Source organism: Xenopus laevis, chromosome 7S, assembly GCF_017654675.1.
Source record: "Xenopus laevis strain J_2021 chromosome 7S, Xenopus_laevis_v10.1, whole genome shotgun sequence".
NCBI lineage: Eukaryota > Metazoa > Chordata > Amphibia > Anura > Pipidae > Xenopus > Xenopus laevis.
This window is the reverse complement of record NC_054384.1, coordinates 59,433,280-59,457,976: the sequence shown is the minus strand read 5'-3', so window position 1 is coordinate 59,457,976 and position 24,697 is coordinate 59,433,280. Positions and strand designations below refer to the sequence as shown.

The window sequence follows — 24,697 nt, the reverse complement described above, 5'->3', positions numbered from 1 at the left end:
TGTCATGGACAGCCTTCAGTCCTATCTTATGTATGATGCTTGTGTAGAGTGATTCTAAATTTAGACTAGCTAAGAACTGGTCCTCCCTTAATGAGATCCCATCCAGATGTTTTAAAGCATCCATAGTATCTAATATAAAAGATGGAAGACTATGCACAAAAGGTTTTAATATTTTATCTATATAGATACTCGCAGGTTCAGTTAGGCTGCCTATACCCGATACAATTGGGCGTCCGGGTGTCTAGCCTGCCCATTCATCGAAAAAGCATCCACATGCCTTGGTAGGACAGATAAACCGACATATACTTTAAAACATTTCATGAATTGTAAAACAACAGGAGTAATATACCCGATGAACTGTAAATGTGGTAAACGATATGTGGGCAAAACAAAACAGGAATTTAGGAGAAGAATTCTTGAACATGTGGGAGATGTCAAATATAGGAGAAACACATCAGTGGCAAGTGAAGTCCACAACGGTAACACCAAAATGTTGAAATTCACAGCAGTAGATCATATTAAACCCACCATGCGAGTGGGGGATATTGATAGGAAATTGTTGCAGCGAGAAGCGCAATGGATTTATTGGTTAAACACCAGGGTTCCCAATGGCCTGAATGAAGGTTTTACCTTCTCCCCCTTTCTTTAAAAATTTTTTTCAAGGATAATTAAAAATTACTTTATAAAAGTTTTTTCATTTACTAATTAACTACATCTAGGCCATTTATAGATGTCCTTAACATCATTCAGTCCCCAGTGTTTCCAAATGAATAATATATATGTAGAGATACACTGTAAGTAGCATAGTTTCCATTAATAGAACTAAGATGCATTTGGGGTATTGCTAGCCTCTCCTGCCATAGTAACCATATACAATTAAGGCACGCACGCGCACTACAGAGTATCAGCGAAAAGAAAGTGAGCGATCCTGTAGGATGTAACTCTGTAAGGATAGCAGATAGCCTTCGACGAGCAGAAGTACTGGCAGCGCATGCGCAATTGAATTGTAGGCATCTATGAGCAAATCATCCGGCACAACCGGAAGTGACATAATGAGAAAACGCCAATGGACACAGGAAGCTATTGACATCTATTTAAACCTTACTGGGACGCGCACCCGGCACTTATGCCCCTGAGGAAGCCGTTCTTATGGCAAAACGCGGTGGGCGGATAGCTCCCACTCGCTCCCCACCTAGATAGGTAGGAATCAATCTCAGGGAACGTTTGGAAGGGAGGGTTCTGGGACTGCTATTTGGCATTATCACTTTAACATTACTGTGGCATTCACACTGTTAATGGTAGCCCACCATTCTACCTGATGCCTGGCTTTTAAATGTGTGTTTTTTAGGGATATGGTCCCTGACTTCATCACTTCCACAATGAAGTCTTGTGTAGTATTTTTGTGGCTGGTGTGTGTGTGTTTTTAATGAACCTAGATTAAAAGTTACATTTTATTCTTGTATTTATAATGAAAATATTATCTGAACTGGTTGGCTTGAAGTTAACAGAGTTTTAAAGGGTTCTTACTTTCCCTGGTTTTCTTTGGTTGTTGTTTTGATAGTATTGGTCCTTTATTGGACACTAACCTGCAGATAAACTTAACTTTGAACAAGTTTAACACTCACATTTGTGAAATCAACTACATGTTCCAGAAGAGGGCTGCACTGACTACAAAGGAAAAATATATAGGGATTGACTTCTTGGTGGTGGTACTTTTTCTCTATGGTATATGCAGGATGCACTCCATTAAAGGAGACATATTGTGTAAAAAACATGAATGTGCCAGTGCGTTATCCTTCTTTTAATATTGAAGGAATGAGCTTTGAAAAGATGTTTCTGGCAGATTTATTGAAGATTTCTCCAAAAACCCTTGTAGTTCCGCCCATCTGTTTCACTTCCTACAACCTGCTTGTACCGGCTGTGCGGAGCCGGCAACTCTCAGCACACTGCACTGTAGAACAGGAACCATCAGCAGCTTGGCTTACCTGGTAGGAAACTAAAGCCTGTTTTTGCTAGTGTGATTGCAGGGCTGTGCTTCTGGCAGGGACCTTATAAAAACACACACTCCACATTTGATAGCAGATCTATAGGGAGCTCCAATAAAGGGGCCATTTTTAAAATATTATCTTTTAGCCCAGAGTGAAACTAGCACCAATACTATTTATTATTACCTATAAGATTAGGTTTTTTTTCACTTATTCTATTTGTCTTCTTTAAGCAAAGAAGCACAAATAGGATCATATAATATCTTCATAAAGAAATCTATATTTTGGGCATTTTTTAAATATGTTGTGTTATACAAAAAAAAAACAATGGTGCACAAAAGCCTAGGAACATCAAAATTAAACACAGATATCGGTGAAAAACCCCAACATTCTGGATCTATTTCCTTTATTATGGGGACTCTTGTGTTTTTAAACTCAGCAAGCATTTAAATAACTTCAGTGAAAATGCCATAACCCATATTGCAATGTACGACTTTATTTGATGTCACTGCAATGACTTCAGTGCCAATGACCAGCTATTGGACTAAAAAAAAATGTTTGCACAGTTATATACTAAACAAGGAGGCCATGGACGCCTAACCAGTAACTAGCTTCAAAAGTGTATGCTAATCTATGACAACCTTTGGGTAATATACTGGAGGTAATTTTCTAAATCACTTGTAGAATAATATATACATCATCATCTGTCATGCCACATATTATTTGTAAATCATTCATAAACGACACATTAATGGGCATGTAAAGTCTAAAATAGAATAAGGCTAGAAATGCTGTATTTTGTATACTAAATATAAACATGAACTTACTGCACCACAAGCCTAATCAAACAAATAATTTATGCTTTCAAAGTTGGCTACAGGGGGTCACCATCTTGTAACTGTGTTAAACATCTTTGCAAGACTAAGACTGTGCACATGCTCAGTGTGGTCTGGGCTGCTTAGGGATCGGCATAAACAAAGCTGCTGGAGTTCTGCATGGCTGGGAAGTAAGGCGGGGCTCCCCCTGCTGTTCATAAGTATGATTGTTTCCCTGCTCAGCAGTTAGGGACCATCTGACAATTCCTATCCACCGCAGTAAATGAAGGGAGAATTTCACTGCATACAGTCAGGTTTATTGGAAATAGGTTTCTTTTTCATTAAAGAAAGTAAAAATGGGATTTTATTTTTTTGCCTTTACATGCCCTTTAAGCAGCAGGGTAAAAAATATAAAGTCCTGCTACAACAGAATAAAATATAGGGAAGTCATGTCATAACATAAATGTAGATGACTGCAAATTAAGACATTGTCATGTTTTAAAAATTGATTGAAACCCTTTCCTATCTTATGTCCGCCATAAATGAATTTAACTTGTATTGGTTTGTGACAGTACAGTTTTTACATTTTATTAAAATGTATCGGGACATTTTGGGGCACATTTACATAGGGTCGAATATCGAAGGTTAATTAACCCTCGATATTTGACTGCCGAATGTAAATCCTTTGACTTCGAATATCGAAGTCGAAGGATTTACCGCAAATAGTACGATTGAACGATCGAACGAAAAATCGCTTGATCGAAGGATTTTAATCCATCGATCGAACGATTTTTCTTCGACCTAAAAATTGTTACAAAGCCTATGGGGAGCTTCCCCATAGGCTAACATGGCACTTCGGTAGGTTTTAGGTGGCGAACTAGGGGGTTGAAGTTTTTTTTAAAGAGACAGTACTTCGATTATCGAATGGTCGAATATTCTAACGATTTTTAGTTCGAATCAAAGTTGAAGTCGTAGTTGAAGGTCGAAGTAGCCAATTCGATGGTCGAAGTAGCCAAAAAAATCATTTGAAATTCAAAGTTTTTTTTATTCTATTCCTTCACTTGAGCTAAGTAAATGGGCCCCATAATTTCATGGAGGAAAATATAATTTACCGAGATCTACTCTATAATGATATGGCATGTCAAATCCTTGTAACAAGGTGAAATATTCAATACAATATATATGCAAACCATTCATTCATTCATTCATTCATTCATTCATGGGACTTTATAGTACTTTAAGTGACATTGCAAATTAATATAATATAAAAATATTAAAACAAATTGGAAAGCAGCATCCAACTCATAGGGTAGCATCTCAAGTATCAATAGTTATTGTTCTGAATCTTCCGTCTGAGTAAAGATAAATATCCCATTCATAGTGCAGCATTCCAAAGTCCGAAGATTTTTTTTCTGAGGGAGAAGAAACAAGGAGACTTACTGGGTTATTTATCAGTCTAATTTTTTTCTGGTCAGAATTTTAAAAGTCGCAGGTTTCGGTGAAAAAAACAAAAAATTCATACGATTCAGATTGTTTTCATGATTTTATCGTTTTTTTCCCACACAAGAAATTTTCGGAAAAATGTATTGATAAATTAGGGAAAAACATCCTTGCGGATTTGGTTGCAGTAGTTTTCAGAAAATAGTGAGTACTTTTTCTATTTTGACAAATAACCCCTAAGAGTTTTAGAAGAAAAGAGAAAGACTATAGTTTATGTAGTCAATAATTTTGAACTTTTGGTTTGTACTGTATAAAAAAATTGCAGTCGGTGCATCTCATACATTTATACATCCCATTGGTTCCACCCTGGAACCTGGGTTTTGGATAGTCTATCCTGAGCATGTACCAGTAGATCTCTCAGCTTATTTATACATTATAATACGAGGCTCTGACACCCATGGTCCCAGTTTGTTATAAATACCTACTGTATAAAGTCCAATTCATGCATAGATGGAGCACCAAGACGGCCGAAAATCGATTTAAAAACTTTGATTTTTATTACATCATGTTAAAACAATCAACAAACAGCATGCCCTTGTAATCCCCTGGGTCATGTGCTCAACGCGTTTCGTGACAGCCCGTCACTTCCTCAGGAGCTAACCCCTGCACACCCCCACACCAATTTATAAAGGGAACGTGAACTCCACATCACACCTGGGTGAAAAAAATCAACCAACCCAGGTAGGTGTTGTATGTTTATACCACCCTCCCACAATTGACAAGAGATAATCCATAGCCCAACAATATCTATACAAAAGCAATATCTAAAACATACGTACAATTAAAAACCATAACTGATAAAGAAAGAAAAAAAAGGGGGGGAGAGAATAAAGCTCACTGAACATGTAGTTAACAGGACTAGCAGAGCTAATGATACTATGTTATTCCTATTGTTTGATGTTTCAAAAAACTGCCACAATAATTGTAACATTAATGATACAGAAACCCCCTAGACTTCAAATGTAGCAAAATGCGGGAGTACTTATATATAGAACCCGCAGGGATAATCTAAGTTAAATTCATCAATTAGAAAAAGAAGAAGAATAATTAAATAGGAATAATTTAATAGAACATGTGTGCATATATAATTTAATTTAATTTAATTTAATTTGATTTAATTTAATTTAATTTAATTTAATTTAATAAAAGCAAGATAATTCCCATTCCCTATTCATTCCCCCAAGGGTCTCCGAGGTCTTTAGCTGATAAATCCAATATGCTTCCTTGCACAATAGTTTCCTATCTAAATCCCCTCCTCTTACTCCCAGTTTAATATTGTCTATAACCTGAAAGGATATCCCGATCTTCCCATCATGTTTCTCCAAAATATGTTTCGCTACTGCTGATCTGTAGTCCCCTCTATTAACCGCTGATAGATGTTCTAGAAATCGTGTGCCCACTTTTCTTACAGTTTTGCCCACATACTGGGCACCACACTTACAATTTATCAAATAGATCACTCCAGTCGACAAGCAATTAAAATATCTGTCAATAGTATATCTCCTACCCGTATAAGTGGCTGAAAATTCCTTTGATACCTGTATATACGAACATGCCTTACACCTGGTCCTGCCACAACCATAGTTGCCCTTATACCTCAACCAAACGCTGTTGTCCACCGTCTCCTTGGAGCTATATAGGCTCTTCGAGACCCAGGACGCTATGTTTCTGCTTTTCTTATATACAAACTACGGGCGGGCATCCAAGACTTTTGCCAGCACCTGATCTTGCATGAGAATCCCCCAATGCTTCTTGATACTCCTTGTTACTGCTCCTGTCCCCTTACCAAAAGTAGTACAGTATCTCAGGGGTCTATTCTGTAATCGCCTATCTTTCACTCTATGGTTACTCCCTTGTAGCAATATTTTTCTATCCATCGACACCGCCTTCTCATATGCTGACCTAATGTCTTCATTATCATAGCCTCTCTCAAGGAACCGATCCCAAAGTTGCATAGATTGACTATTGAAGGTTTCCCATGTAGAGCATATCCTCCTAAGACGTATAAATTGTCCCACCGGTATACCCCTCAAGCAATTGGAGGGGTGGGCACTACTTGAATGTAACAAAGTGTTCCGTGTGATAGGTTTTCTATAGAGATCAGTGACGATCTTACCCTCCTTTACCGAAAACATCACGTCAAGAAAAGGAATCTGAGTTTCATGTGTATCCATAGTAAATGTTAATCCCTGTACCTTCTCATTACAAAATCCGACAAAATTATTTAAGGATTCTACATCCCCATCCCATATGCCAATGCAGTCATCGATGTAGCGGAAAAACCGGACTAATTGTCCTTTGAAGGGGTTCTCAGGAGCAAAGATGTGGAGTAGTTCGAACCACCCCATAAAAAGGTTAGCGTAAGTGGGGGCGAATGACGCCCCCATCGCCGCCCCGCATTTCTGTAAATAAAATCGTCCATCAAAAAGAAAATAATTTGTCCTAAGAAGAAAATTGATAGAGTCTAACAAAAATTCTGACTGTTCTCTTGGAAAAACCCGTTCTCTCTGTAGCCAAAAGCTTATAGCCTCAATCCCCAACTGATGGTTGATGGAAGAATAAAGGGCCACAACGTCCATGGAAAACCATCTATACCCCGGACGCCAAACCATACCTTGTATCTTGTCGATACACATTGTGGTATCCCTTAGATAGGTTGGAAGTTGTTCAACCAAGGGTCGTAATAATCCATCAACATAAATTGACAAATTAGATCCTAGGGAGCCAATACTTGCCACAATGGGACGGCCCTTAACCTCCGTCAAGGACTTGTGTACCTTGGGTAGTACATGAAAGACGGGAATAATAGGGGACTTGCACCCAAGACTTTCCCATTCCCTTTTAGACAGTACCCCATTATCATACCCTTCAAGTAAAATCAAATCCAGTTGGTTCATAAACTTTTTTGTGGGGTCCGATTGTATACGTGAATATGTATCAGTGTCATTAAGCTGACGTAAAATCTCATTCTCATAGGTTTCCACATCCAGGACCACTACGGACCCCCCCTTATCTGCCTGCTTGATAACAATGCTTCTATCTTTACTCAATGCCCGTAGTGCTTTAAATTCACTTGTTGTCAAATTCACTTGTTGGCTGCATCTGTATGTTTCATTAAAATATTTTCAACAGAGGCAGAGTATAACCTATTAGAGTACTGCTTATTTGTTTTTGCAACCGTTTCCCAATGTATGTTGTAGCTTACAATTATCATCTCTCCTACCCTTATATTATGTTTTGCTATTTAAGATGATCCTATAAACTTTCGACAATGGTTTAATTATTTTCGAGTCTTCCTCTAATAATTGTTCCCACTGGGTAAAGGTTCTCCCCCAATTCTGGGATCCAAGAGAGTGAATGAAATGGTTCAACCGCTTTTGTATCTCATTTAGGGATATCATCTTATATCCCCTAACAAGATCCCGAATTTTTGTGTTTCTATCTCCCCATTTCTGCCACCTCGAGAAAGACCCTTTTTCCAAACTTGGTACGAAATTCAAATTACATGTCAATGATTGAAGCACATAAGGGGCCTTAGTTAAATGCAGAACAATTTTGTTTTTATGCCAGACTTTCATAGTAGCTCTAATTAATGGGTGTTCGATTACCGTCTTGGAACCTGCCCTGTTATCAACCCACAATGCGCTTTCTATTGGATAGTGGTACCAATCTTGTTCTAAAAGGGCTCAATCTTTCTTTTCTTTTCTGGTGGTCCAATTAAAAATCCATCCTAAGTGTACTGCTATATAATATTAGTAGGGATCTGGTAATCCTATGCCCCCTTTTTCTTTTACTCTTGTTAACATTTTATATTTTAGCCTAGGGCATTTCCCATCCCATATAAAGTGTGTTAACATCGATTTAAATGAGTTAAAAAATGCTTGGGGCACTTCTATGGATAACACTTAGAATAGATATAGTGCCTTAAGCATAACGATCATTTTAATTGCTTGGGCTCTCCCGAACCAGGATAATTTATAACGACAGTTATCTATTGTCTTTTGTAAAGTTGCCAATAGCGGAATAAAGTTATCTTGGTAAGCTTTATCTAAATCCACTCATATTTTGACCCCCAAATATTTAATTATAGAGTTGGACCATTTAAATAGAAAATTCTTTCTTACCAGGGCTGCTGTATCTTCAGAGACATTAATGTTTAATATCTCTGACTTTGTATAGTTTATTTTGAAATTAGATAGTTCCCCAAACCTGTTCAAAAGTAGCACTAGATTAGGCAGAGACACCAATGGTTTTGTTACATACATCAACAAATCGTCCGCAAACGCTGCACACTAATATTCCTTGCTCTTTATCTCCAATCCTGAAATATCCGTATTATTTCTTATATGTGAAAGTAAGACTTCCATTACTAGTATGAACAGAATTGGGATAATGGGCACACCTGTCTCGTGCACTCTCTGCGATAAAGTCCCATTAATTTTTATTCTAGCGGACGGTCTAAACAGACATTTTATACTTCATTTTTAAATGTGACATGATACAGGCCTTACTTTCCCATGTTCCTTCAGCCTTTCTCTGACAACCTTTGGTCACACTTTTCTGCTGTACAACCGGCATTTCCCCAATGACTACTGCACATGAGGCGATATGGGGTTTTACTGTCACTTCTCTCTTGGAAAACCAACTATATATATATATATATATATATATATATATATATATATATATATATATATATATATATATATATATATATCAGCCAAGCAGATCCGCACTCTCTTAGTTAACCCTTACGTTGTCCGCCCGGGTGCCGCTCCTGGGATCCAGATATATATAGAGAAGAACGGTAGCGCACTCCTGGGACTTGAATAAAAATATACTTTATTTCGACATGGTACAAAATCGACGTTTCGGCTCCCCTCTAGAGCCTTTATCAAGACAAACCACCATTGCCATTACACCCCTTAAATAACCCACATAAAAGCCGCTCCTCCCCTTGTGCAAAGTTCCACCCACACATCAAACGCTTTCCCACTAGCACTTTGCATAAAATGTATCCAAAATATGTTTTTTTTAAAAAAATTTTTATAAATATTACACAGGTAAAGTCTTATCACTGAACCAAAGGACACCCTGAAGCTCTAGCGTGTATTTAAAAAACAATTGAAAAAGCATTGTTCATTAAGGCCCTTCGGTGCCATAGTGTTTAATCTTCTAATCCAATAGGTTTCACGCTGCAAAAGCAATTGTGATCTATTACCACCTCTCCTGGGTTCAGGTACATGGTCTATTCCAATATATTTAAAAGTAGGTAATCTATGGCCTTTTTCAAGGAAATGCTTGGCCACCGGTTTAACTAACTTCCCATCCCTGAACGCCGTGCTGATCGCAGACCTATGCCCATCCATCCGGATTCTAAGCGTCAGGTCAGTCTTGCCAATATAGGCTAAGCAACACGGGCAGGTAATCATGTATATCACATGTGTAGTCGTACAACCTATATGGTGCTTGATCTTAATTTTCTGTCCTGTATGGGGGTGACAAAATACTTCTCCTGGAGACATATACCTACATGAAATGCAGCTGGGACATCAGAAACTCCCCGGCTTACCAGATGGCAGCCAAGTTGACTGTTGACGCTGGTAACATTTCACCGGGTCCGTCGCCACTAGCAGATCACGGAGATTTTGTCCGTGAGTATAGGACATTATTGGAGGATCCGGACAGATTTTAGCCAAATCCTTGTCCGCCTTGATAATCGACCAATTATCTCTCACTAACTGGCCTATTTGGCACGAGGAAGTATTATATCTGGTGGCAAACATCATCCTAGTGTTGGATGACTCAACTCGTGATGCTTCCACTTTCATTTTAGCACGGTGTAATGCTCTGTGCAACACATTAGCCTCATAGCCTCGTGCTTTAAATTTATCCCACATTTTGGGTTTGAATTATTACGCAGAACACGACAAAATTGTGAAACTGGTAATGATTGTTTCAGAGTGGGAGGGTGACAACTCGACCTATGAAGGAGAGTATTTCGATCAGTGCTTTTTCTGAATAAGGAATAATGTAGTTTGTTTTGTTCACGCCAAACCTCAACGTCCAGAAATTGGACTTTGTACTCGTCGCATGTGGCCGTGAACCTGATCGGAGTTTGTAAATTATTTAGATACTGAAGCATCTCCCCAAAGGACGACATGTCACCATCCCACACCACAAAGACATCGTCGATACCATGTCGAAATAAAGTATATTTTTATTCAAGTCCCAGGAGTGCGCTACCGTTCTTCTCTCTCTCTCTCTCTATATATATATATATATATATATATATATATATATATATATATATATATATATATATATATATATATTCCACTAAAGCACTCACAGCAGTCGCCATCCAGCGTGTATCAAAAAATCATTTATTGGTGTATCACCATGCATACACCATGCACCAATAAATGATTTTTTGATACACGCTGGATGGAGACTGCAGTGAGTGCTTTCTTGGACGACTATAATAATTTTTGGTTAGCACCCAGCACCCAGAGAACGAGGGTACCCTAAAAAAAAATGTTGTTCTTTTTCAGCCTATCACCCTATAAAAAGTAAAAGACGCCAGCGTTTTTTGGACCATCCCTATCTACTCCATTGCACTTTGCCTGGTCTGAGGTGGTGACGTAAAGTCTGGCGCAAAAGGTAACGTTCACGAAAATCTGCAACTTAGTGAATTAGTGTAATTACGTCCCTTCACCAGAGCGCAACTTCGCCTGGCGTAAGAGTAAGTCCACTTGGATAGCGAATTTACGCCAGCAGCACTCGTTAGTAAATTGGCAAGGTGACAAAATGACTTCACACTGGTGAATTTTTGCTAGCGCTAGCCACGTCACCCTTTAGTAAATTTGCCCTTTAGTGTCTTCTTCCGCTGCTTCGCCAATTTCCGTCCATTTTGGCGCATGCACAGTGGCCGCAAACCAGTAAATTGCTCCAACTGCGCATGTGTCGATTCCCCGGTCTCCGTCTCAGCTTACCGAAGACCTGGAAGATGGCTGCATGGAACTCCGATGCCTGAATCTGCGCAGAGAGGTAAGTAAAAAGTAAGGGGCATTTCCCGGGGGGGGGCAGTTAGGCTGGCGGAGGAGGGTGGGGGGTAGGGTTTTTTTTGCTAATGTGAATTCTCCTTTAAGCCTTGAACTTCATAGGCAGGTGTGTCCAATCATGAGAAAAGGTATTTAAGGTTGCCAATTGCAAGTTGTGCTTCTGTTTGTCTCTCCTCTGAAGAGTGACAGCATGGGATCCTCAAAGCAACTCTCAAAAGACCTGAAAACAAAGACTGTTCAGTATCATGGTTTAGTATCATGGTTTAGGAGAAGGCTATAAAAAGCTAGTGGTTTTAACTGTAAGGAATGTAATCAGGAAATGGAATGCCACATGCACAGTTGCTGAAAACCCAGGTCTGGCAGGCCAAGAAAAATACAGGAGCGGTATATGTGTTTGATTGTGAGAATGAACATCTTCCTGTAGATGGTGTATCTGTACATCGTTCTACAATTCAGCGCAATTTGCACAAAGAACATCTGTATGGCAGGGTGATGAGAAAGAAGCCCTTTCTGCACTCATGCCACAAACAGAGTCGCTTGTTGTATGCAAAAGTGCATTTAGACAAGCCACAGTCATTTTAGAACAAAGTGCTTTGGCCTGATGAGACAAAAATTTAGTTATTTGGTCATAACAAAAAGCGCTTTGCTTGGTGGAAGAGGAACACTGCATTCCAAGAAAAACACCTGCTACCTACTGTCAAATTTGGTGGAGGTTCCATCATGCTGTGGGGCTGTGTGGCTTGTTGAGGGACTGGGGCCCTTGTTAAAGTTGAGGGTCAGATGAATTCAACTCAATATCAACAAATTCTTCTGGATAATGTTCAAGCATCAGTCACAAAGTTGAAGTTACTCAGGGGTTGGATATTCCAACAAGACAATGACCCTAAACACACTTTGAAATCTACAAAAGCATTTATGCATTTTATGAGGGAGAAGTACAATATTCTGGAATTGCCGTCACAGCCCCCGACTTGAATATCATGGAAAATCTCTGGGATGATTTGAAGCAGGCTGCCCATGCTCGGTAGCCATCAAATTTAACTGAACTAGAGAGATTTTGTATAGGTTAATGGTCAAAAATACCGCCATCCTGAATTCAGACACTCATCAAAGGCTATAGGAGACGTCTAGAGGCTGTTACATTTGCAAAAGGAGGCTCAACTAAGTAGTGATGTAATATCTCTGTTGGGGTGCCCAAATGTATGCACCTGTCTAATTTTGTTATGATGCATATTGCATATTTTCTGTTAATCCAATAAACTTTGTCATTTCTGAAATATTACTGTTTCCATAAGGCATGTTATACCAGCACCCGGGCAAGTTGCTATATAAGTCCACTTTGCCTGCTGATATGCAATAATCATATGTTTAGAGAAACAATATATGTTCATAGTGCTGGATGCTTTGCCTGTTCACTTAATATTTACCTTCAGTATATGACTATACCTTATGTGTGGATCTGCCTATCTTCTTACTTTTTATAGCTTCGAGTTATAGCCTAATCCCTTTATCCTTACCTCTTAACCTAGGTCCCAAATGAGACAGTGTTGAGCTGGTAGCAGTGTATACAAATCTAAAAATGCTTGCAAGCTCCACATTGTGGTACATGTACATCTGAAAATTGTGCCTAAGCAGGAGAAAAACGTTTTAAGTTGTAAAATTAATTATTTGAAATGTAGCATAATATAATATGAAAAACGACACCATACAAATCTGATAGAATCCATTTAACACTTTAATGCTATAGATGGTAAAATGCTGCACCATAGATTGTTACCTCTTCTTTAGTCTATACATGTAGTCCGGCAACACATGGCCTAATAAGATTTGAAGGCAATTAAGTGGTTAAAAAGGCATTTTTTGCTGTTTCGTGAATTTATCCAGAAATTCATTATTTGGCGAAACGCAGCAGATTCGCCCATCACTAAAAACAAACAGGTGTAATTACATTTTCAAATACTGTAACGGTTAAACCACCGAAAATGTTTACTACATACTGAAAAGCTGCTTTGAATTATGATTTCTTTAATTGCACAACAATTAGTTATCCTATTCACTGGTGGATTTATGAATAGCCTACCCTAGGCTATAGTATAAGGGCCCAGAGTGGTCATGGACCCATCTAGCTTTTCATTTTTTATTTCTTTAAAGCGGACCTGTCACACAGTCATAAAAAGCTGTATGATAAAAGTCCTTTTCAAATTAAACATGACATCAAAATTATTATTTTAATTAAAGCATTCATAGCTGTTTAAACTCATTTAAAAATCTCAGCTGTCGGTCAAATATTACCTGGCTTTCCTCTATGCCTTAGGCATACTTCCACTTTCCATTCAGCACTTACTAGATGTCACTGCATTCCCTATATTTCCCTCTCTCTTTACCATTTAATTGTGTAACCAGTACATGGAGATGGACATCATGACCCCCATTCTGGTGCACAATAATAACACAACATGTCTCCTGCCTGCTGGGATGGGGAGGGAATTATGAATTCCAGACAGAAGGAAACAAGATTCAAAAATGTATATAGTGTATTAAAGTTAGTTTTGCTTGACAAACATGATAAAATAGAATTTGGAATGATTTTTCTGGTGACAGGTCCCCTTTAACAAATTAATTTTTTTCTGCATTGTGCTGGGCCTGGGTCCACTCGGTGCCTGCTTGCCGGGAGAAGAATAGACAAGCAGGGGGGAAAGCAGCAACTTGCAGGATTGTACGTGTCTGTATGGAGAGCTGTTTCTATTGTATTGTAATGCCTCCCCCTATTTTGTTAGCACAAAGGCCACACAGGAGATAAGCAGAAACTTTACATTGCTCTCTGTACCACTACATTAGTACTGTGCCTGATGATTTATTATATTTAATAATGTTTCCTGGGAGGATTATTCAATATGTGAAAAGTCAGACAAATCAAAATTACAGTACTGCTCTAGACTAGGGAACTTCATTTCAGATCAGACTGTAAAAATAAAAAAAATAGGTAGCTAATTTAGCTCTGCAAATGTACAGTTTTGAATTCCTTCATAGCCCAAGATAAGAAAACATCATATTTGGATTTGGCATGACATTATTCCTTCTGAAAGTTCTGCGAACATGCACATGTATGCCTTCTTTATAGCCTTAATAGTGCATTCTATATTGTAGCAGAATATGTCTTATTTAGTGTCTACTTGTCAGGGCTAGAAGGCTCTAATTGGGAATTACAGACTAAGGAGGAAGCAACAGGCACCAACACAGATCACGGTATTACAAGGGTAGAGAAGTAGCAAATTCAAATCCTGGCAAAGGTCAGTTCGGGCAGCAAGTTTCTTCGTCGATAAACAGGCCAAGGTCAATATCAGGAAATCAGAGTCCGAATCAGTAGAATAACACACCCAGGAACATAAGCTGAGCCTATAATCGGCAATGGTCACAGGCCTCTGGCGCCTATTTAAAGGAAATGTACAGGCAGAAAAATAAAATCCCATTTTTACTTTCTTTAATGAAAAAGAAACCTATCTCCGATATACTTTTATTAAAAATATGTACCGTTTTTATAGGAAACCTGACTGTATGAGGTGAAATTCACCCTTCATTTTATTTGCTCTGAAAGCTGCAGTTAGGAAACTTCAGATGGTCCCTAACTGCTCTACATGGAAACGATCATACTTTCAAACGACAGGGGGGAGCCCCCCACCTTACTTCCCAAAACTTTAGCAGCTTTGTTTGTTTCCCTGTAACAACTGTGTAGATTTGTGTCCACAGACCCAGTGCAGTCTGTGTTTTCTGATTATTAATCAGCAACAGTCTTGCTGTATCAACTTCTGGCAGATATTATTTGACCTATGCTGTTTTGAACCATTTATGACAATCCCTAAGCTTAACTTACCAACTGAAGCCCAGACTGCACTGAGCATGTCCGTAGTCTTGGTATTGCAGAGATGTTAAACAAAGTTACAAGATGACAGCCCCCTGCGCCAACTTTAAAAGCATAAATCATTTGTTTAATGTGGCTTCTGGTGCAGTAAGTTCATGTTTATACTAAGTATACAAAATACAGCATTTCTACATTATTCTATTTTAGACTTTAGTTGCCTTTTAAGGGGAATTTCACTCCAATTTTCACGACATTGTGCGCTGACGCTGCACGTTTTGACTCGCAAGCGTCCTGATGCTGCGCACGTTTTGACTCACTGGCGTCAAAACATCGTGACGTGCTATGCGCGCCTGCTGGGCGCAGCCATCTTGCCAGTGGGCGCTCCTTACATTACTACTTGTAAGGAATATGTTATCCGGAATGCTTGGCACTTGTGTTTTCCAGATAAGGGATATTTCTTTCATTTTGATTTCGATACCTTATATTGATGTAATTAAGAGCTTTCGGAGCTTTTAGTAGAAGGGGTTTCTGGATGAGGGATCCCAAATATGTCCTCTACAGTTCTTAAGCTGGTGGGCCATTGCGTCCTTCTCGGGTTCATTTATAGTATAACATTTTTACATTGTAAAATACAGAAATAAAAACAAATAGCAAAAAATATGAAAGATATAAGTCCACCGATTGACTCTAAGAGGTCCCCCATAGGCTAAAACAGCAATTCGGCAGGTTTTAGATGGCGAATGTTCAAAGTCAAGTCAAGAGTCAAGAGTTTATTGTCATTTCATCCATATACGTTTGTACAGTAAACAGTGAAACGAAACAACGTTCCTCTAGGACAGGGATCCCCAACCTTTTGAACCCGGGAGCAACATTAAAAAGTAAAAGCAGTTGGGGAGCAACACAAATATGAAAAATGTTCTTGGGGTGCCAAATAAGTGCTGTGATTGGCCATTTGGTAGCACCTATGCGGATTGTCAACCTACATTGAGGCTCTGTTTGGCAGTGCACCTGGTTTTTATACAACCAAAACTTGCCTCCAAGCCTGGAATTCAAAAATAAGCACCTGCTTTGAGACCACTGGGAGCAACATCCAAAGGGTTGGAGAGCAACATGTTGCTCACGAGCTACTGGTTGGGGATCACTGCTCTAGGACCATGGTGCTACACAACATATATGTACCGGACAACAGACAAAAAGTGCTAGTGCAAAAATATGCAACTCCTGCAAGACAGGTCAACGCAGTGCAGGGACAGGACAAGACAGTGCACACTCAGCAGATGTAATATATTAAGTAAATAATGCTAAATGTCAGACATGATGGGTGTATCATTGTGACATGACAGTAGCAAGAACATGATAAAGAACATGACAAAGTGCAGCTGTGCTCATAGGGAACAATTGTATCCAATGGCTATTCATCTATACAATGGTGTATATAGTGGTATATAGTAAGGTCAGATGGAGTGTGTGTGTGAGAGAGATCTGTGGTCCCTGAGTATTCAGGAGCCATATGGCTTGGGGGAAGAAACTGTTACACAGTCTGGTAGTGAGGGCCCTAATGCTTCGTTACCTTTTTTCAGATGGCAGGAGTGTGAACAGTAAGTGTGAGGGTGTGTTGGATCAGCCACAATGATGCGGCGAGTGGTGTAAATGTCCGTGATGGAAGGAAGAGAGACACCTATGATCTTCTCTGCTGTCTTGTAGGGTCTTGCGCTGCATAACCGTGCAATTCCCAGCCCAGACAGTGATACAGCTGCTCAGGATGCTCTCGATATTCCCTCTGTAGAAGGTTTTGAGTATAGATGGTGGGAGATGGAATTTCCTCAGATTGCGCAGGAAGTAGAGGCGCTGTTGGGCTTTCTTGGCTAAGTGAAACCAGCGCTCATCCAGCGCGAGGTATAGGCAAAACAAAAGGGAGCAAGAAATTTATTCTCATATAGTGTAGTAATTTTTTCATAGATGGGTTACACCCCTTGTGAAATTAGATTATTTCTAAAAAGGTGCCTCCTCCAGATTATACTATTTGCCGTGCTTAGAATTTACACACTGAGGTGAGACTCATGTGAGTATACTCACGAACGTTTAAACGAAGTTTAGGCGTTTAGAAATATAGTTAGATGTTCATCCCCTCAATTTTCTCCAGGCTCTGTGGCTTGAAAACAATGCGCTGACATAGTGTAAAACCGTCACTTTTTTAATCTCAATAATATCAATAAAATCACACTCACAATATTGCTGTTAAAATATCGCATTTAAAATACAAGTCACCAGTCCGCCATCTGTAGGGGTCACTCAGGCAGCCGGTATGGTTGTTACTTGCCGGCGTCTCGACCGCCTCGTGTGTCCCAGTGCGCGTATGGATGACGTCACTGCCCGACGCGTTTCGTCTACCGACTTCCTCAAGGGCTTCAAAGCTGTCAGTGCGCATGTCGCCTTTTGAAGAGGCAGCGGATCCGCTTACGTATTCCTCCCTTCCGCTCCTCTGTCATGTTTGTTTACATGTTGCTATGGCAACATCTTTCCAGCGAAAAAAGTCTCTATTACATTGCCACAACACCCAACAAACTATTCCAATCACGGGGAAAAAATTTTTTTTCATATATACACACACACTTTCCTCATTACTCAATGGATTTATCCTTATATCCCCAACCTCTTCGATCTTTACAATAGGAATATCTGAGCAATTTTGACATATACCTGACCCTCGTGGTTAAAATCTTAGAGCATTTGGAACATTTTATATAAACAATAAATAATAAACAATAAATATATATTTTTCTACAGCTATTGGATTATTACATACAATATGCGTTACTTATTCTCATTAAGTTATAAAAATGCTCTCAGATTAATATCCACATTGAGTCCTTTAGGCGTAAAGGTTTCTAAACTGTAAATCCAACGACTTTCACACTGTAGGGTGGTTTTTACCAAATCTCCCCCTCTCCATCCCTTTTTCACTTCTTCCACCCCCCAATATTGTAAGCTAGCAGGATTCATTCCGTGGGTATCTTTGAAGTGTTTAGAGACACTTTGTTTCTCATTTCCTTTTTTGATATTATTAACGTGTTCTCTAATCCTATCTCTCAGTTTCCTATTAGTTTTCCCCACATATTGCAATCCACATGCGCATTGTAGGCAATAGATCACATTTTTTGTTGTACACCTGATGCTCTGTTTTATTTCAAATTCCTTTTTATTTACTTCTGAAACAAATTTTTTCTTTTTTCTCCCATATTTACAGGCCACACACAAAGAACATGGGTAAAAACCAGCCCATGTATGTTCTTTATGTGTTTGCTCTTTTGTGGTACAATGATTGTTAGTTAGAATTTGTTTCAAATTGTTTGCTCTTTTAAATACTACTTTCGGTTTATCTGGAATAATCTCCCGCAGTTCTAGGTCGCATTGTAGTATTCCCCAATGCCTTTTGATGATTTTACCTATACTTTTCGCTAGTGGGTTATATGTGGTCGAGAATACTATCTCTTGTTTTGTTTCCCCTTTATTTTCTTTTTCTTTTCTTACCATTAGGTCTGTCCTTATTATTTTGTCTACCTTTTCTCTGGATTCTTTTATTGTTCTCTCTTTGTATCCCCTTTCCTGAAATTTGTTGCTCATCTGGTCTAGTTGTTCTTCTATCACTTTTTTTTCGCTGCAGTTCTTTTTTATCCTACACATTTGACTGAAGGGGATACTTTTTATCCACTGTGGGTGATGATTACTGTGTGGTAGTACATAATTATTCGCATCTACTTCCTTAAAAAAAGTTTTAAAGTGTAATTGTTTGTTTTTTGAGTAGATCTCCAAATCAAGAAAATTTATAATTTTCTTGATTTGGAGATCTACTCAAAAAACAAACAATTACACTTTAAAACTTTTTTTAAGGAAGTAGATGCGAATAATTATGTACTACCACACAGTAATCATCACCCACAGTGGATAAAAAGTATCCCCTTCAGTCAAATGTGTAGGATAAAAAAGAACTGCAGCGAAAAAAAAGGGCTAGAAGAACAACTAGACCAGATGAGCAACAAATTTCGGGAAAGGGGATACAAAGAGAGAACAATAAAAGAATCCAGAGAAAAGGTAGACAAAATAATAAGGACAGACCTAATGGTAAGAAAAGAAAAAGAAAATAAAGGGGAAACAAAACAAGAGATAGTATTCTCGACCACATATAACCCACTAGCGAAAAGTATAGGTAAAATCATCAAAAGGCATTGGGGAATACTACAATGCGACCTAGAACTGCGGGAGATTATTCCAGATAAACCGAAAGTAGTATTTAAAAGAGCAAACAATTTGAAACAAATTCTAACTAACAATCATTGTACCACAAAAGAGCAAACACATAAAGAACATACATGGGCTGGTTTTTACCCATGTTCTTTGTGTGTGGCCTGTAAATATGGGAGAAAAAAGAAAAAATTTGTTTCAGAAGTAAATAAAAAGGAATTTGAAATAAAACAGAGCATCAGGTGTACAACAAAAAATGTGATCTATTGCCTACAATGCGCATGTGGATTGCAATATGTGGGGAAAACTAATAGGAAACTGAGAGATAGGATTAGAGAACACGTTAATAATATCAAAAAGGAAATGAGAAACATAGTGTCTCTAAACACTTCAAAGATACCCACGGAATGAATCCTGCTAGCTTACAATATTGGGGGGTGGAAGAAGTGAAAAAGGGATGGAGAGGGGGAGATTTGGTAAAAACCACCCTACAGTGTGAAAGTCGTTGGATTTACAGTTTAGAAACCTTTACGCCTAAAGGACTCAATGTGGATATTAATCTGAGAGCATTTTTATAACTTAATGAGAATAAGTAAAGCATATTGTATGTAATAATCCAATAGCTGTAGAAAAATATATATTTATTGTTTATTATTTATTGTTTATATAAAATGTTCCAAATGCTCTAAGATTTTAACCACGAGGGTCAGGTATATGTCAAAATTGCTCAGATATTCCTATTGTAAAGATCGAAGAGGTTGGGGATATAAGGATAAATCCATTGAGTAATGAGGAAAGTGTGTGTGTATATATGAAAAAAAATTTTTCCCCGTGATTGGAATAGTTTGTTGGGTGTTGTGGCAATGTAATAGAGACTTTTTTCGCTGGAAAGATGTTGCCATAGCAACATGTAAACAAACATGACAGAGGAGCGGAAGGGAGGAATACGTAAGCGGATCCGCTGCCTCTTCAAAAGGCGACATGCGCACTGACAGCTTTGAAGCCCTTGAGGAAGTCGGTAGACGAAACGCGTCGGGCAGTGACGTCATCCATACGCGCACTGGGACACACGAGGCGGTCGAGACGCCGGCAAGTAACAACCATACCGGCTGCCTGAGTGACCCCTACAGATGGCGGACTGGTGACTTGTATTTTAAATGCGATATTTTAACAGCAATATTGTGAGTGTGATTTTATTGATATTATTGAGATTAAAAAAGTGACGGTTTTACACTATGTCAGCGCATTGTTTTCAAGCCACAGAGCCTGGAGAAAATTGAGGGGATGAACATCTAACTATATTTCTAAACGCCTAAACTTCGTTTAAACGTTCGTGAGTATACTCACATGAGTCTCACCTCAGTGTGTAAATTCTAAGCACGGCAAATAGTATAATCTGGAGGAGGCACCTTTTTAGAAATAATCTAATTTCACAAGGGGTGTAACCCATCTATGAAAAAATTACTACACTATATGAGAATAAATTTCTTGCTCCCTTTTGTTTTGCCTATACCTCGCGCTGGATGAGCGCTGGTTTCAATTTGCAGCTTTGAATTGGATTCGTATGCGGGCCTGAGGGAGAACAGACCTTTTGGAAACCGGCAGAGGAAGTGAACCATCAAGACCTTTGATATCCTTTTTATTTTATATTTCTTGGCTAAGTAGCTCGTGTTGTGGGACCAGGTGAGATTTTCCACCAGGTGGACACCAAGGAATGTGGATCTCCACATTAGAGCCGTCGATGTACAGTGGCAGGTGGTCACTCCAAGTCTTCCTAAAGTCAAAAACCATCTCCTTTGTTTTTGTCTATATTGAGAGACAGATGGTTGGCTCTGCACCAGTCAGTTAACCGCTGCACCTCCTCTCTATATGGTGACTCATCATTATGGCTGATGAGACCCACCATGGTCGTGTCATCAGCAAACTTTATGATGTGATTTGTGCGGTGCATGGCTGCACAGTCATGCGTCAGCAGAGTGAACTAAGCACACAGCCTTAAGGGGCTCCGGTGATCAGTGTGGTGGTTCTGGAGATGATGTTTCCAATCCTGACTGACTGAGGTCCAGAACCCAACTGCAGAGGGAGGTGTTCAGTCCAAGCAGGCTTTTCTATCATATGCTGAGGAATGATAGTGTTGAATGCTGAACTAAAGTATATGAATAGCATTCGAACGTAGGTGTCATTTTTGTCAAGATGATAGAGGGCCAGATGGAGGGTGGTGGCTATTGCATCGTCTGTTGAGCGATTTTGACGGTATGCGAACTGTAGGGGGTCCAGTGCTGGTGGCAGCAGGGTTTTGATGTGTTTCTTGACTAGCTTCTCAAAACACTTCATGATGATGGGGGTGAGTGCCACAGGACGGGAGTCATTGAGGCAGGACACTGATGACTTCTTCGGCACAGGGACAATGGTGGTGGTTTTGAAGCACTTCGGGACAGTGGAGGTGTTCAGGGAGATGTTAAAGATGTCCGTGAAAACATCTGCCAGCTGATCTGCACATTCACTTAGCACTCTTCCAGGGATATTGTCTGGTCCTGCAGCCTTCCGTGGGTTTACTCTTTCCAGAGTCATCCTCACGTCAGCCACCGTCAGACGCAGTGCCTGGTCACTAGGCAGAGAGAGATGAAGCAGTTGTTCTGTGCTTCAAGCAATGCATAGAAGTCATTCAGCGCATCTGCAATGGACGCATCACTGTCACAGGCAGATGGTGTTGACCTGTAGTTTGTGATAGCCTGGATGCCCTGCCACATGCGCCGTGTGTTGCCATTCTCCTGGAAGAAGCTGTGTATTCTCTGAGTGTATGCACGCTTAGCTACTCGGACGGTACGGGAACGTTTGTCTCGCACTGTTTTCAGGGCGACTTCGTCACCTTCCCTGAAAGCAGAGTCTCAGGCCCTCAGTAACACACGTACCTGTCCAGTGAACCATGGCTTCTGGTTGAGGCGTGTAGTGATGAGACATGATATAACATGATAAATTTCGATATTCAAATTTTTAATTTTTTTCAAATTTGAATCGAATTCGGACTATTTCCTAGTCAAAGTACACAAAAAATAGCTCGAAATTCAAATTTTTTTCATTCGAAAATTCACCTTGACCTTTGATAAATCTGCCCCTATGTGTGTTTGTGCGGGGGGAGGATCAATTATTTTGCATTTCCTTCTGTGGAAATAACATGGACTTTATGGTCAAATATATCCTATTATCAAGTTCTGGAAGGCTACCTCTGTCTGTACATAAGTAAAAGTTCCACTTGGTTTTTACACGCTTGTTTTGGAAGACTGTCCGATCTGTAAGAACTGAGATACTTTTTGTATATTTGTCCAGTGATGCAAGAAATTCTGTGAATACTGTATGTCAATGTTACAGCAGACTTTGTACATTGTGTGTGTGTTTTTCTGGTATTCCCTGCCAACACAGAATATTTCCTAAATGAAATCTGTTAATAGTTATGCAATTTAAAGAGAAAACAGTCAATTACTCTTTCTTGTCGGTTTTACTTGTCTGGACAGTACCATTCTAATATACAAATACTGATGCAATAAAGGAACAATAAGTGAGTGGGAGAGCTACTGCTCTTCTGAAATTCATTGCCCTTCAAAATAAGGTTTTGGCAATTATTTACGAAGAGAAACAAAGAAAGTACATACTTAACAGTACTCAGCGTGATTCAGAGTGAGAAAAGTACACAACATTCCTATGCATCTACAGCTAGGAAATAATTGATTTTTAAATATAATCTCTCTTAAGATGTTTATGTAGTGCAGTTGAAACTTGCCTATAGTTGATTTCTTTGTACAACCTGCCAGCTCTTCAGTTTTACCAAAAACAATAAATGTCAAGTCACCTCCATTACCACGTAAGAAAGAAACCAGTTCTAGTATTTTTGTAATTTTGGCTCATAGTACACAGATACAGAAACGGCTTTTGAGTTACATAGTTACAAAGTTAAATCAGTTTGAAAAAAGACAAAAGTCCATCAAGTTCAACCCCTCCATATGAAAATCCAGCATTCATACACACACCCCTCCCTACTTTCACATAAACTATATATACCCATATCTGTTGAACAAGTACAGGTATCGGACCTGTTATCCAGAATGCTCGGGACCTGGTGCTTTCTGGATAATGGATCTTCACATTATTTGGATCTTAATACCTCTACTAGAAAAGAATGTAAACATTTAATAAAACTAATAGCTTGTTCTGCTTCTAGTTAGGATTAATTATATCATAGTTTGGATCATGCGCAAGGTACTGTTTTATTACAGAGAAAAAGGAAATATTTTTTAAAAAAATTTGGATTATTTTGATAAAATGGAAAATTAAATTGAAAAGAAAATAAAGCAAGGCTCTTGACTCAATTCAATTCAAGTTTTATATAGTCAGGCAAATGACCCAGACTGGCCCTTCAGACGCCTCAAGCCCCCCTAACAGGAGGTGGACTGGCCTAATTTTGTGAGGTATTTTTTGGCCGGTCAGCTGCCCCCCCAGCTTTGCGCCTAGGTACGTGCCTACTCTGCCTATGCCTAGTTCCAGCCCTGAGTATATGTGTTATGTTCTCAGCTCGGTAACCCCTGCCAGCTCGCCTCTTTTCTCTTTCCTTTCCATTCTCTCTCTTAATTCTTCCTCTCTGTATTGTTAAAAATTTGAAATGAAAAATAAAAACTTCAATGTTGGTCCATGCCAATCAATAAATTATTTGTCCAGGTTATGTAATCCTCTGAATCCTCCCTCAACCAGATGAATGCTTGCTATACCAATAATTTTAAAATTAGTATTTATCTGCAAGAGCCACATTAGGTCAAAACGTAACATTAATTTCATGCAGACAGTTGATTTTTAATTGCTGAACATATCAATGCATTGGCAGTCTTAATAGCTTAGCAGTTATTTGGGTACTGGTTATCCAGTGTGCATCATTCTCTGTGTATCAAATGATAATCGTTATACAGTAGGTGGCTGCACTGGAAACATGAACCTGGTTCACTGTGCTTGTTCCTCCTTTTGGTTTAGTTTACTGTTAAACTAAACAAGCTGCATTAACCATATGTTTTTTTCTACCCTACTATTTAAAGGATGGGCTAGAATATTATTGTCCATTATGTAATTGTAAGTTACAGAAAACATCCTTTTATATATCACTAAATCTAATACCTTAAATTATAAAAACTACATCACATCAGATGCAAATAAAATCATTAGGAAGAATCTTGGAGGATCCTCACTTTT

At 39.0% G+C, this 24,697-nt stretch overlaps 1 protein-coding gene across 1 annotated transcript in view; it reads left to right on the top strand.

The window, feature by feature from the left end:
- The first annotated feature begins 1,145 nt into the window (after positions 1 to 1,145).
- Positions 1,146 to 24,697, top strand: part of LOC121396419 (CMP-N-acetylneuraminate-beta-galactosamide-alpha-2,3-sialyltransferase 4-like) — a 123,887-nt gene continuing 100,335 nt past the window's right edge. The window contains exon 1 of the mRNA XM_041571300.1: positions 1,146 to 1,200. The gene's annotated coding sequence lies outside the window, so the exon portion shown is untranslated. The remainder of the gene's footprint in view (positions 1,201 to 24,697) is intronic.